The sequence below is a fragment of the Ictalurus furcatus genome, chromosome 25 (genome assembly GCF_023375685.1).
Source record: "Ictalurus furcatus strain D&B chromosome 25, Billie_1.0, whole genome shotgun sequence".
Taxonomy (NCBI): Eukaryota; Metazoa; Chordata; class Actinopteri; order Siluriformes; family Ictaluridae; genus Ictalurus; species Ictalurus furcatus.
The window spans coordinates 666710-678933 of NC_071279.1; the positions used below are offsets into that span (position 1 = coordinate 666710).

At 37.6% G+C, this 12224-nt stretch overlaps 1 protein-coding gene across 2 annotated transcripts in view; it reads right to left on the minus strand.

Annotated features, from left to right (window-relative positions):
* Positions 1–12224, minus strand: part of lrfn2b (leucine rich repeat and fibronectin type III domain containing 2b) — a 136630-nt gene that overhangs the window by 30301 nt on the left and 94105 nt on the right. For both annotated transcript variants that reach the window (XM_053613670.1, XM_053613671.1), the window contains one exon: positions 6593–6694. The gene's annotated coding sequence lies outside the window, so the exon portion shown is untranslated. The remainder of the gene's footprint in view (positions 1–6592; positions 6695–12224) is intronic.

Genomic DNA, 12224 nt, shown 5'->3' on the forward strand with positions numbered 1-12224 from the left:
CATTAATCTATCCATCCATCCATCTATACATCCAAACATCCATCCATCCATCCATCCATCCGTCCATACATCCATTAATCTATCCATCCATCCATCCATCCATCCATCCATCCATACATCCATTAATCTATCCATCCATCCATCCATCTATACATCCAAACATCCATCCATCCATCAATCTATCCATCCATCATTGGGCATGTATTTACAATGCTATCTGTACGTCAATTCATACCTCCAGACGCTAAATCCCATCATCCAACCCTAATGAGTTCTATTACATCACGTTTCAGACATCACATACAGAGATTTAATATCAGAGAAATATCCTACTGTTTTTACCATTAGTTTTATGAGTACGGATCAAAAGAAGCGATAATCGACTGACAAAATTACGTCACCACGGTCACAGGCATTAATAGATGAGTGAAAGATAAATGGATCGCACACACACTGTGGTGCTGAAGTTCGCCTAGCGGGATGCGAGCAGGCTTTTCATGACTTTTTCCACTTCATCCATACTGATGTCTGCATTGTATTTTTAAAACGCTCATCCACTTTAGGGACCCATTCCTTACATCACCGTCTATGTATGAGTAAAAGAAGTACAGCTTACTGTAGAGATCGAAGATTTCTTTAGAAACCTTATCAGCGTCCGTACACTGTTGATTATTAATGAGCAGTTCCTTTACAGCATTCCGCTCTTGTTTATTTTATTTTTTTTCCAATCTACAAAAATAGCCTATGCTGAGCTCCTTTCACCCGCTTTATTCACTTCGCCCTTGATCTTATATATGCTCCTTCGGCTTTATTAATTTAAATGTTGCCTAGTGAGGATTGCAAAAAAAATTTCTCACTTAATGAAAATTTAAAATAAATATAAATTATTTCTTTAATAATTTCCATTTCTTTTTTTGATAAAAAAATATATATATTTTTTGATATCGAGATCTGACTTAAATGGGAATATTTAAATAATAATTTATCTCTGTAAATTGTAAAATTAGAATCTTCAAGTAAAGCATTAATTATTGCTATAACTTCTTTAAAAAAGGGTTCACTTTTTAGGAGGTTAGAGTTCAATTTGCAGTGTCTTTTTTTTTTTTTCCCTTAGAGAAGTGTTTGTAGCTCTAAAATTAAGTTTAATTAAACAGTGATCTGTTAGAGGTGCGACAGAAACTACAGTTTACTCCAGATTAGACCAATCTTCAGACTCTATAAGCAAGGAAGTTCCTACATGCTGTCTAAATTAAGGTTTTTGTTCTTACCTGTTTGAGAATTGTCCATGATATCGTCGTATTTCACACCTGTTGTGACAGAATTCCCGCTGATATCGTTATGACTCGCCAAATTTCTCAAAAATACAGCACTGTATTAAGTCACGTAAACCTTACCGGAGACGGTGTGTGGGAACTTCATTACTCATTAGCCTGCAGCGTGGCGAAAAGCCTTCTCACATTCAGCTAGGTGAGGTTCAGCACAGTGTGTGTGCGATCCATTTATCTTTCACTCATCTATTAATGCCTGTGACCGTGGTGACGTAATTTTGACAGTCGATTATTGCTTCTTTTGAGTCGTACTCGTAACAGTGGTAAAACTATTTGTGTGTAAACTAAACCAGTCATAAATTTTGGATCTGTATCTATTTTGATCGTAGATTTATTTATTTTTTAAAAGAGTTTTTTAGATTGACACACGTACGGTTTGGTCTCTGTTGTCTCTAACCCATGGCCTCTGTTGTGTGTCAAGCATGAATTATACTCTGCCTATCTTGGAATAAAGTCAGAGACCTCGACATTTGAACTTTGTGTATCTGTGTGTTATTTGGCAAACTCTCCTAAGCGCTTGGTGTGGGAAGTGTGTGGTGGGGCGAGTGTGCCGTCTTTCTGTGTACTTTCTCTTTCTCTCTTCTTAAGAATCATAACCCGGAGATTCTCTATTCCCAAATCCTAAACGTTTTCTGGGGGCTCGTTCCGGGATATCGATTCAAATTCCTAACAGGTTATAATAAAAGTCCAATTAAAAACCCGAGACAGTACAGCCAGGCACTTCTGGTATTAGCACTGACAGAGGTTAGGAGGTTATTTGACTAAAAACCATTGGTCGAAGTGAACAAGCTGTCTCTTGAGCGCGGCTCAGTCTTGTCAACCTCCTGGGACTTGCAAACGAGACTGTCATGTTTTCATGGAGAATCTTTAGTCCAAAGACATAACCCAGATATTTTAGGCTTTAGACTTTAGCCTAAGGTTTCTATACATGTCTGGGTACAAGAATTTTATCATAGAGGAGACATTTTACTGCAGACGGACCTCTGAGAAACTAACATTGGTAGATATGACTATACTGTTACTGCCCGGAAATTTTAGCTTAGGAACCCCAAACCATGGGGCAGTTATTCTTGTCCTTCCATTGTCAGAGCTGGTCTCTGGGTCACACCAGAGCAGTTAAGGGTTAAAACACAACCATGAAATGTCTGGGGCATTGACAACCTTCCAACCTCAATTTCACCACAGTCAACCTCGTGGTACTCGAACTGATGATCTTCTGGTTCTGGGTGTATTGTACTAACCACTGACCCACCATGGCTTACCAACACTAAGCATATAAAATGAAGGACGATAATCAACAAGACAGATTCTAACAGTAGGGACTTCTCCAACAAGGAATTTTAGCCCAAGTATGAGTTTCTACCCAAGTCCTGTTCAAAGGAAAGGACCAGGAACACACGGATCAAGTATGAGCACCAGGGTTGACCCTTAGTGGAAGAGACTAAAGCTCATGGAAGTGGGAAGACAGCACTACTCTTTCACAGCAGTCTAATTTCCAATGGTTGTCAAGAATTAAAAAGATGCATTGAAAGTTTTCCACAGATTCATTATCGAGAGAGCGTTATTAGAACAACAGGGCTTGTGGATGCGCTCTGTTAGTGCACACTCATCCATTTCCACCCGTGTGTAAGTGACTTTTTCTGCATTACACTAAATGCCCCGCTTTTAAACCAAAATCGATCTGCAATTACTTTTAAAGAGGGAAGTTTTACTGGAACTGTGCTATGGATTACTTCAGCATTTGCCGATATTTTATGAAGGATCGCTTTTGATGCGTTTCATCCCCTTTTCTTCTCTCTCTCGGTCTCTCTCAAACAACAACAAAAAAAACGAAATAAGGAAAGGGAACATCAGAGCATATTCATCTTAAAACTGGAGATGAAATGCTACATCAGATGCTACATCAGAACGGCTTCAAAGTGACTTCTAAAAGGTCCAAGATCAAACATCCTTCCGTTAGAGCCACTTGTTTACTCGAGTAAGGGTCATATCCGGCAGTAGCCGACAATGACTTCGGATGAAATCATTCTTCCACATCACAGCACCCGCTACTTCATTCCCCTTTGTCTATATACGCATTTTAAAGACACACATCAAATTAAGATTTTTTTTTCCCCCTTGTTCCATATTTCATTTCATATAAATTAGCTACATTTTACTCAGAACCTGACAGGCATTTTAATTAGGTCTACTTACAGATGGGTGATAGATTAAAGGAAGATGTTTTAGTAATGTGTTGTGCCACGTTATTGTTGACACTAGCTGACAGGAGGACGAGGTGATCCTGCATCGACATTCAGTCACCTGAACAGCAGCAGCTCTTCTGTCTTTCTTTAAATATCTCACTAATGCATGAGCATCACAGTCACCGAACGTGTTTGTTCGAGCACAATTTTCAACCCTACTGATGTCGCATAGATGTCACTTTAGTCACTGATTCTCTTAAAACAATGAGCGAGCTAAGCGGTCTTCACGACTGAAACTCCCGCCATTTTTACCCCAATAATGAACGCTCTAAAAGTTTAAGTCTCTAAGATGTATTCCTCTTACCATCTTCATTCCAAATCAAGGTGAACTGGACCTGGTCATCATTTTTATACTGATCACTACGCACAGTAGGATGTTCATTTGTTAATTGTACCGTGCGGTATACCGGTTTGAAAGATATATTTAGTATTTTTCTTCACAGCCAACAGCACGCGGGTTGTAAACGTTTCTATATTCAGTGTGTACTCATATTTCCATTTATCCATCCATCAATTCAGCCTCAGTTTGGGGGGAACTATATTTTTAAAAAGTGCTGGAGACAAGAAAAAAAACAAAAAAACAAAAACAAGCAAGTAATCTGCCAGGTTTCTATAAATGTCTGAATCCAAATGTTTTATCATAGAGGAGGCATTTTATTAGCGATTCCACTCTGAGAAACTAACACCCTGAACTCAGACGAAACTAAACTGAGAAAGTGTTTGGACCAGTTATGTCTATTATTAAAAGAGATATGTGTATAATGTCTAAACTTTATTATTATTATTATTATTATTATTATTTTAAACAGTCTCCATCTTTTAAGCTGCACTGCAATTTACAGAAAACAAATTTTAACCACATGAGACTGCATTTTCAGTTGCTTTATCAGTCCACATTTTTTATGTTTTTTTTTTTGTTTTTTTCTTAATGAAATGTAAGTACTTGGTTTTTAGAGGGTGAGCTAGACATTATTGAAACACTCCTGCCCTAACACATCTACGCAAAAATAATGGCTATATGCTAACAAGAACATTTCTGAGAGGATTATTAAGTCACATTCCTAATGTAAACCAATTCCACTGATAATGCTAGCTAGCTAACAAACATCCGCGAACTCATCATGCCGTTTAAGAGGAAACGTTAATCATTTCCATAGACGTTCACAATTTTCACCGCATCCTGGTGTCTTAAAAATGCGACTACTTTCAACAGACGTTCATTTTAACCAGACATTTTCTTCCATAATGTCATTCTATCTATTTTCTTCTATCATGTCATTCTATGGAAATGGTTCCTGTTGGCTGCAAACCTGTTTTGGTAAAATTACTGGGGTTTTTATCTGCACATCTAATTTATGAAGCTTAAATAACCTTTCTCTTTCCTCAACCAAATCTTTGAACTGCTTTAAGACTCTGCAGTAGGTATTAATTACGGCTATGTCAGAAGTCAGCACTAAAACTGACAGGTGAAACTCGGTCTAATTAGAGTGTACTGTGCTGTCTTAATGACCACAGACCATAATTAGTTTCCACAGCAATCTGAATTCAAAGTGTACATGCCTAATGACTTCACCTCTCACTTGCTAGGATTAAACTAACATTTTCATTAGCATGGCATAAAAATACTGCTTTCTGTAAAGTTTTGCTGACCATATTGTTGGATCTGTGTTTTAGATCAATATTAAAGGCTTTGCTAGCCAACTGTTCTCACTAGCCTGCTGATGTCTGACCTCTAAAGCACAAACGAAAGGATCAGGTTCCTCCATTTAATAGCTTGACTTCTTAGGCTCCAGATAAGCAGGATTTGAAGTGATCAAGTTGTCCCCTGCAACCCTCCAGAAACAGAGGAAAAAAGGAAAAAAAGAAGAAGAGAAAAGCCTAGTTCAGGTTTCAATAAACTGCTTCCTGAGGGATGTGTTTTACAACCACAATTCCAAAAAAGCTGGAACATGGTGTAAAATGTGAATAAATGCAAAATGCAATGATTTGTAAATCTCATAAACCCATATGTTATTCACATAAGAACATAGAAAACATGTCAAATGTTTAAACTGAGGAAACGTACAATTTTAAGGAAAAAAATACTGTAATTTTGAATTTGAAATGACCTTATTTTATCCTTAAAATGGTACATTTACATTTGACATGTTTTCTATGTTATATCGTGAATAACATATGGGTTTATGAGATTTGCAAATGACTGCGTTCTGGTTTTATTTACATTTCACACAGTGTCCCAACTTTTTCGGAATTGGGGTTGTAAAACAGCAGGGCGAATTTGGTGCCCATGAAACCTCAAGAACTGGACTTTTAGAAATAACAAGACTGTTCGGATTCTGCTCTGTTGGAAGTGCTGAAATAGAACCGGTAAGCCTCTCGTGCTTATAAAACCTGGAAATGTTCCCATAATCCACCCTCACTGCAGTGGATCATCACTGCAGTAAAGGATTTCAAGAAATATTAGAGTAAATTTAAAAAGTATATATACTTAGGATCAAATACAGGCCCAAAAGGATCTGTCAGAGCCATATAAGGATCTGGTGTAGATTGAATATTTTAAGATTTGCAATTTTATGCAAGTTCAAATTATTTAGTGATTAGATGGTATTCTGTGTTTGACTTGATAGGAAAATGTTATGTAGAATATATGCCAGGGTATGATATAAAGACCCTGGATATAAAAAAAAGATATAAAGATATAAAAAAAAGATATATATATAAAAAATATATATATATTTATTTTTGTCATGGTTGTTATAATGTGATGGCATTTATTTAGAGCTTTGAGAAATGTTTGACTTTGTTGAAGATAGTGAAGGCATTTTGCATGTTGAAAGTTCTTAAGTAACATAATTCTGAGATGAAAGCACAAGTGTTTGGCTTGAGAAATTGGCCTGTAAATATACTGCTAATGAGCTAATTGGTGTCCTATCAGCATAAAGAAAATAAACCAAAGTCTGCACTGCTGTTTTAGAGAAATGCAATATTACAAGGAAAGAAAGGGCTCTAGATGTTTACCTGTATTGTACTGCTGCTGTGCCATAGGTTCTGGCTTGTCTTCAAGGACTGTCAATTAAATCCCAATTACCTCCCACCTGCACTGTAGGACGGATCGCTAACCTTGACAAACGAGAAGAGAGAAATGTCATATTACCTTAGTGTTTTAACCAAATAAAATATTCTTCACACAATGCCCCAGTACTGTCAGCCCATGTTCAACCTATTTATTGCACTAAATTCGAAGATCACTGAGCTGACAGGAACTATCACACAGAAGAAAAGAAGGGATAGAGGAGAAGCATTTATGCAGCACTGTAATTCCCTATCTTAAGGAAGGTAAACAGAAGAAAAATGACGCACCCATGTCTCTAAAATCAAGGGTGAAGCAGAAGAAGATTTTTCATCTATGACACTTGAGAATTACTCTTCTATGTATGAATCAGTGACCCCTCATACAGCTGATGAAATGAAGGGACTTTTGATATGCAAGAGTCTGTGTTTTCCCTGGATGAAGTGTAGTGATCTAGGTAATCTTAAAATGCACTCAGAACAATAATTCATGTGAAAGTAAATGGCAAAAGTTATTAATAGAATAAGGATTAAAAAAAAAAAAACCCAAAACAGTCTAACTTTATTGGTAAAAACGGTTTTATTCAGGAACACAGAATTTTAAACTGAGACGGTCCATTGTTCAGCTTTGCAAGAAATTGTATCATTTAAATCTCTCCTCAATTCTATCTCCAGTATCTCCAGCTTCTTTCCCAAACTCTCCCTAGCTCCTGAACTCCTGGTTAAGTGACAATGTTTTTGAAAACACTAGCTTGCTTCAAGAACTCACGATCTATTGAGGAGATTTACCATTTTAGAGCAGCATGCATCAGGTTTTTTGACTGTAGACTCTTTTATTTGTTACTGGACCGTCAATGCTTGCGATCAATTATAACACAGTGTTTTGGAGTTACATTCTCGATTGTGACCGTTATGGATGTAATGATCTTTAATGATTTAATTGATACTTTTCTATAACTTTGTCCTGTCCTTGGCCTTCCTGATGCTATGCTGTTTAGGGATGCTCCCTGTTAAACTCTGGGGTCTACTGCGAACCCATTTATATTGAGATCATGTGACATTTTAACTGCACACAGGTGAACACCATCCAACTAATTATGTGAATTCTGTTGGCAACTTTAACGTGTTTTATGTGTAAATAATTGCAATAAATGCAAATTATACAGACTTTTCTCAATACTGCAGTATTATAAGCTATTTTGTGTAGATTCATGACATATAATCACATTTCTTTGTTATGCATGTGTGCTCTGTGCATCTAATAGGTTGTAAATGTCTCTACGGTGTTGTTGCACTATAGAATAGAGGAGAGAAAAGATTCATGAGCATAGAGATTGCACCAAGTGCAGTTAGTGTTAGATATGTGATCATGAGTTGATTAACTAGTGTCTCAAGATCACCTCAGTGTATATATATATACAGTGAGGGAAAAAAGTATTTGATCCCCTGCTGATTTTGTACGTTTGCCCACTGACAAAGAAATGATCAGTCTATAATTTTAATGGTAGTTGTATTTGAACAGTGAGAGACAGAATAACAACAAAAAAATCCAGAAAAATGCATGTCAAAAATTTTATAAATTAATTTGCATTTTAATGAGGGAAAAAAGTATTTGACCCCCTCTCAATCAGAAAGATTTCTGGCTCCCAGGTGTCTTTTATACAGGTAACGAGCTGAGATTAGGAGCACACTCTTAAAGGGAGTGCTCCTAATATCAGTTTGTTACCTGTATAAAAGACACCTGTCCACAGAAGCAATCAATCAGTCATATTCCAAACTCTCCACCATGGCCAAGACCAAAGAGCTCTCCAAGGATGTCAGGGACAAGATTGTAGACCTACACAAGTCTGGAATGGGCTACAAGACCATTGCCAAGCAGCTTGGTGAGAAGGGGACAACAGTTGGTGCGATTATTCGCAAATGGAAGAAGCACAAAAGAACTGTCGATCTCCCTCGGCCTGGGGCTCCATGCAAGATCTCACCTCGTGGAGTTGCATTGATCATGAGAACAGTGAGGAATCAGCCCAGAACTACACGGGAGGATCTTGTCAATGATCTCAAGGCAGCTGGGACCATAGTCACCAAGAAAACAATTGGTAACACACTACGCCGTGAAGGACTGAAATCCTGCAGCACGCGCAAGGTCCGCTGCTCAAGAAAACACATATACATCCCCGTCTGAAGTTTGCCAATGAACATCTGAATGATTCTGAGGACAACTGGGTGAAAGCGTTGAGGTCAGATGAGACCAAAATGGAGCTCTTTGGCATCAACTCAACTCGCCGTGTTTGGAGGAGGAGGAATGCTGCCTATGACCCCTGGAACACCATCCCCACCGTCAAACATGGAGGTGGAAACATTATGCTTTGGGGTTTTTTTTCTGCTAAGGGGACAGGACAACTTGACCGCATCAAAGGGACGATGGACGGGGCCATGTACCGTCAAATCTTGGGTGAAAACCTCCTTCCCTCAGACAGGGCATTGAAAATGGGTCGTGGATGGATATTCCAGCATGACAATGACCCAAAACACATGGCCAAGGCAACAAAGGAGTGGCTCAAGAAGAAGCACATTAAGGTCCTGGAGTGACCTAGGCAGTCTCCAGACCTTAATCCCATAGAAAATCTGTGGAGAGAGCTGAAGGTTCGAGTTGCCAAACGTCAGCCTCGAAACCTTAATGATTTGGAGAAGATCTGCAAAGAGGAGTGGGACAAAATCCCTCCTGAGATGTGTGCAAACCTGGTGGCCAACTACAAGAAACGTCTGACCTCTGTGATTGCCAACAAGGGTTTTTAAACCAAGTACTAAGTCATGTTTTGCAGAGGGGTCAAATACTTATTTCCCTCACTGTATATATATATATATATATATATATATAATCATAACAGTGACTGAGTGAAATAAAACGTCCCTCAGTTGGTTTTCACTGCATTCAGAATCTCATAACAATGAAGGATTTTGTCCCCTGCCCTCAAATTGTATTATTGATTATGTGACAATAATTGCCACCTGACACACCTGAAATTGGTACAATATCTAGAACAATGAAATTACACAGTGACCCAAAAGGCCTTCAGACATCCAACATGCGATTAAATAAAAGGTTTCGGCATGACGAATGCTCAGCAAAGGGGATTTATTGTTTTCTAATGAATTTGATTACAGGGATTAAGAGGCTCAGAATTGATTTTGAGACACCAAGTGCATCCAGGTGGCAAAATGTGAGATTATTCAAAGCCTGTTCTTTCTTGAAAGCTCGGCAAATAAAGGATTGTTGATAAGAGGGTGATTGTGAATATGAATGTCAGCTCATGTTGAAAATATGGATTTAGATTTTTCGATTAAATAGCTTCAGACTTTTCCCATCAAGATGAAACAAAACAAAACAAAACAAAACAAACAAACAAACAAAAAAACGCAATCCTTTGCATACAAACAATTAAGAGGCTTTGAGATCAAATGAGAAACTCAATATTTCTAAAAAAAAAAAAATAATAAAAAAAAAAAATGTATAATTCATTGTCTAGTAAAGGCATTTCCAGAATAAAGTCAGAAAATATTTCTTGCACTGGTTATTCATATTTGATTAAGCAAAGGGTACATTATGTTAATTTGATTTGAGCCTAATGACAGACTAATCCCATGCATCTTTGGTGAAGCATGTTTAAATGGAACATTTCCTGCCATTAACTCTGATCTGTAGCAGATCCTTATGCATCATCAACATCAGTTACAGAAAATACAGCTCAGATTCACATGCTGGTAAGAAATCCATCTGTTAGCTCAACGTGATCACACATTTCTCATTTATCAGTGTCATGTTCACACTTTTAACTCTGGACTACATTTTCAACAGATCAAGGGACAGGGAAAAGGAAGGAAAAGATTGTGGTTGAAAAAGATATGTCTAAATTATTACTGTTGGAACCACCTGTGCCAGCTGAGAAAAAGCTATTTTGACTATTTCCCGGTCATAATAACTGCAAAGCAGTATACAGACCAGGTTCGCTTCACATAACAGTGCAAGATAACATGCTTCTGTGTTATGCATTTCTAAATTCGATGTTGTTATTGAAACTTACAGTTACGCTGTGCTACTTCGGCAAGTGGGTTTAAGGCAGAGGTATTCAAACTGTGGGGTGTGCCGACCGTATCAGCCCTGCCGTCGCTGGATCACTCACAAATATGCCAGTTTCTTCTTTGTCATAATAAAAATGGCAAATGAACCAACCGACATATAAATCTGGAACGTCCGATAGTCGTGCAAGTGTTCTGAACCCTCTGATATTAACTGAGCCTACCTGGGAGTCTCTTCTTAATTTTTTTTATTTAAATTTTGACTGGTTTTGGTAAGCATATTTTGATGATTAAGTACATTTGGAAAATTGTTAATAAAGCTAATTAAATGGCTTTACAACAAGGGGCTGTCAGTGGAGTTTGTTAACCAAACCTAACAAGCTAGTTAATTTCAGCAAATATTGTAAGATATCAAGATTCTGTAAGATCATGACGTTATAAATAGCCAGTTGGCTAGAATTATACTAAAAGGTTGTCATAGCTTCTAAAACACAAAATAACAGCCCCAAAATAAGCTTATTTTCAGTCCACCACTGCTTAAACATCCTAAATCCTGGGGAGAGAAATCTCTCTTCCATCTAATGGGAATATGAGCAGCATTTGTTATGATCTGATCTTGGTAGTTAGGCCACTGAACATATTCAAATAATAAGATGAGGCCCATTTATGCATTTATACAAACAGTGATACAACAGTGATCCGGTATTTTCCAGATGATACAAACACACTAAAAAAACCCACTCAGTGTCAGTGAGTGAGGTGATGCTGAAATATTAAATTAAAATAAAAGGCAACCCCTGTAGATTTTTCTCCTTTGCAGTTGTATTATGCCTTCCTGGAAAGTGTTATTGCACAAGAGCAAAGGCCAGGAGAGCTTCCTGCACTACACATGAAGTCTTACAGCTTCTCTCAGCAGGAATTTTACTTTTAGCAGCCATGGTCTTGCTCTTTGAAGGATGAAGCCGAACTCCCTGCAGTATTTCTAAGGTTGACAGATGGACACCAGACCAAATGGTTCTCTTATAATCAATTATTCTGTATTACCATTTGAAAAATACCATCCAATTATATCTAAAGGTACACTGTACACAACCACAGAAGTGGGGAGGATTGATTTTCTCTTTGAACACGGTCATGTCTGAGTCATCGTTTTCAGTTGCGGAAATATAAAAAAAACCCTTACAAAAAAAAAAGTACTCCTTTTTGACTCCAATTCCTATCTTATCGATCTAGTAAATTGCTAACTCAGTGTGTACTATGACAAATACTAAGGTCACTCACAGTGATATTCTGCCGCAAATTAAGTAATAAAAGAGTGGGTTGATCAAAAAACCTTACTGACTCAACACTGAGACTCATAAAATCCTCAAATTGATTCAGATGATCATCAATAGGTCTGCAGTGGCCTGAGTTTTTTCTTCCTACAATAACTGCTATCATGGATGGTCATGACATGCAGTAAAGATTAGTGAGCCACACCATTAAGCTCTACATTAAAAAATAA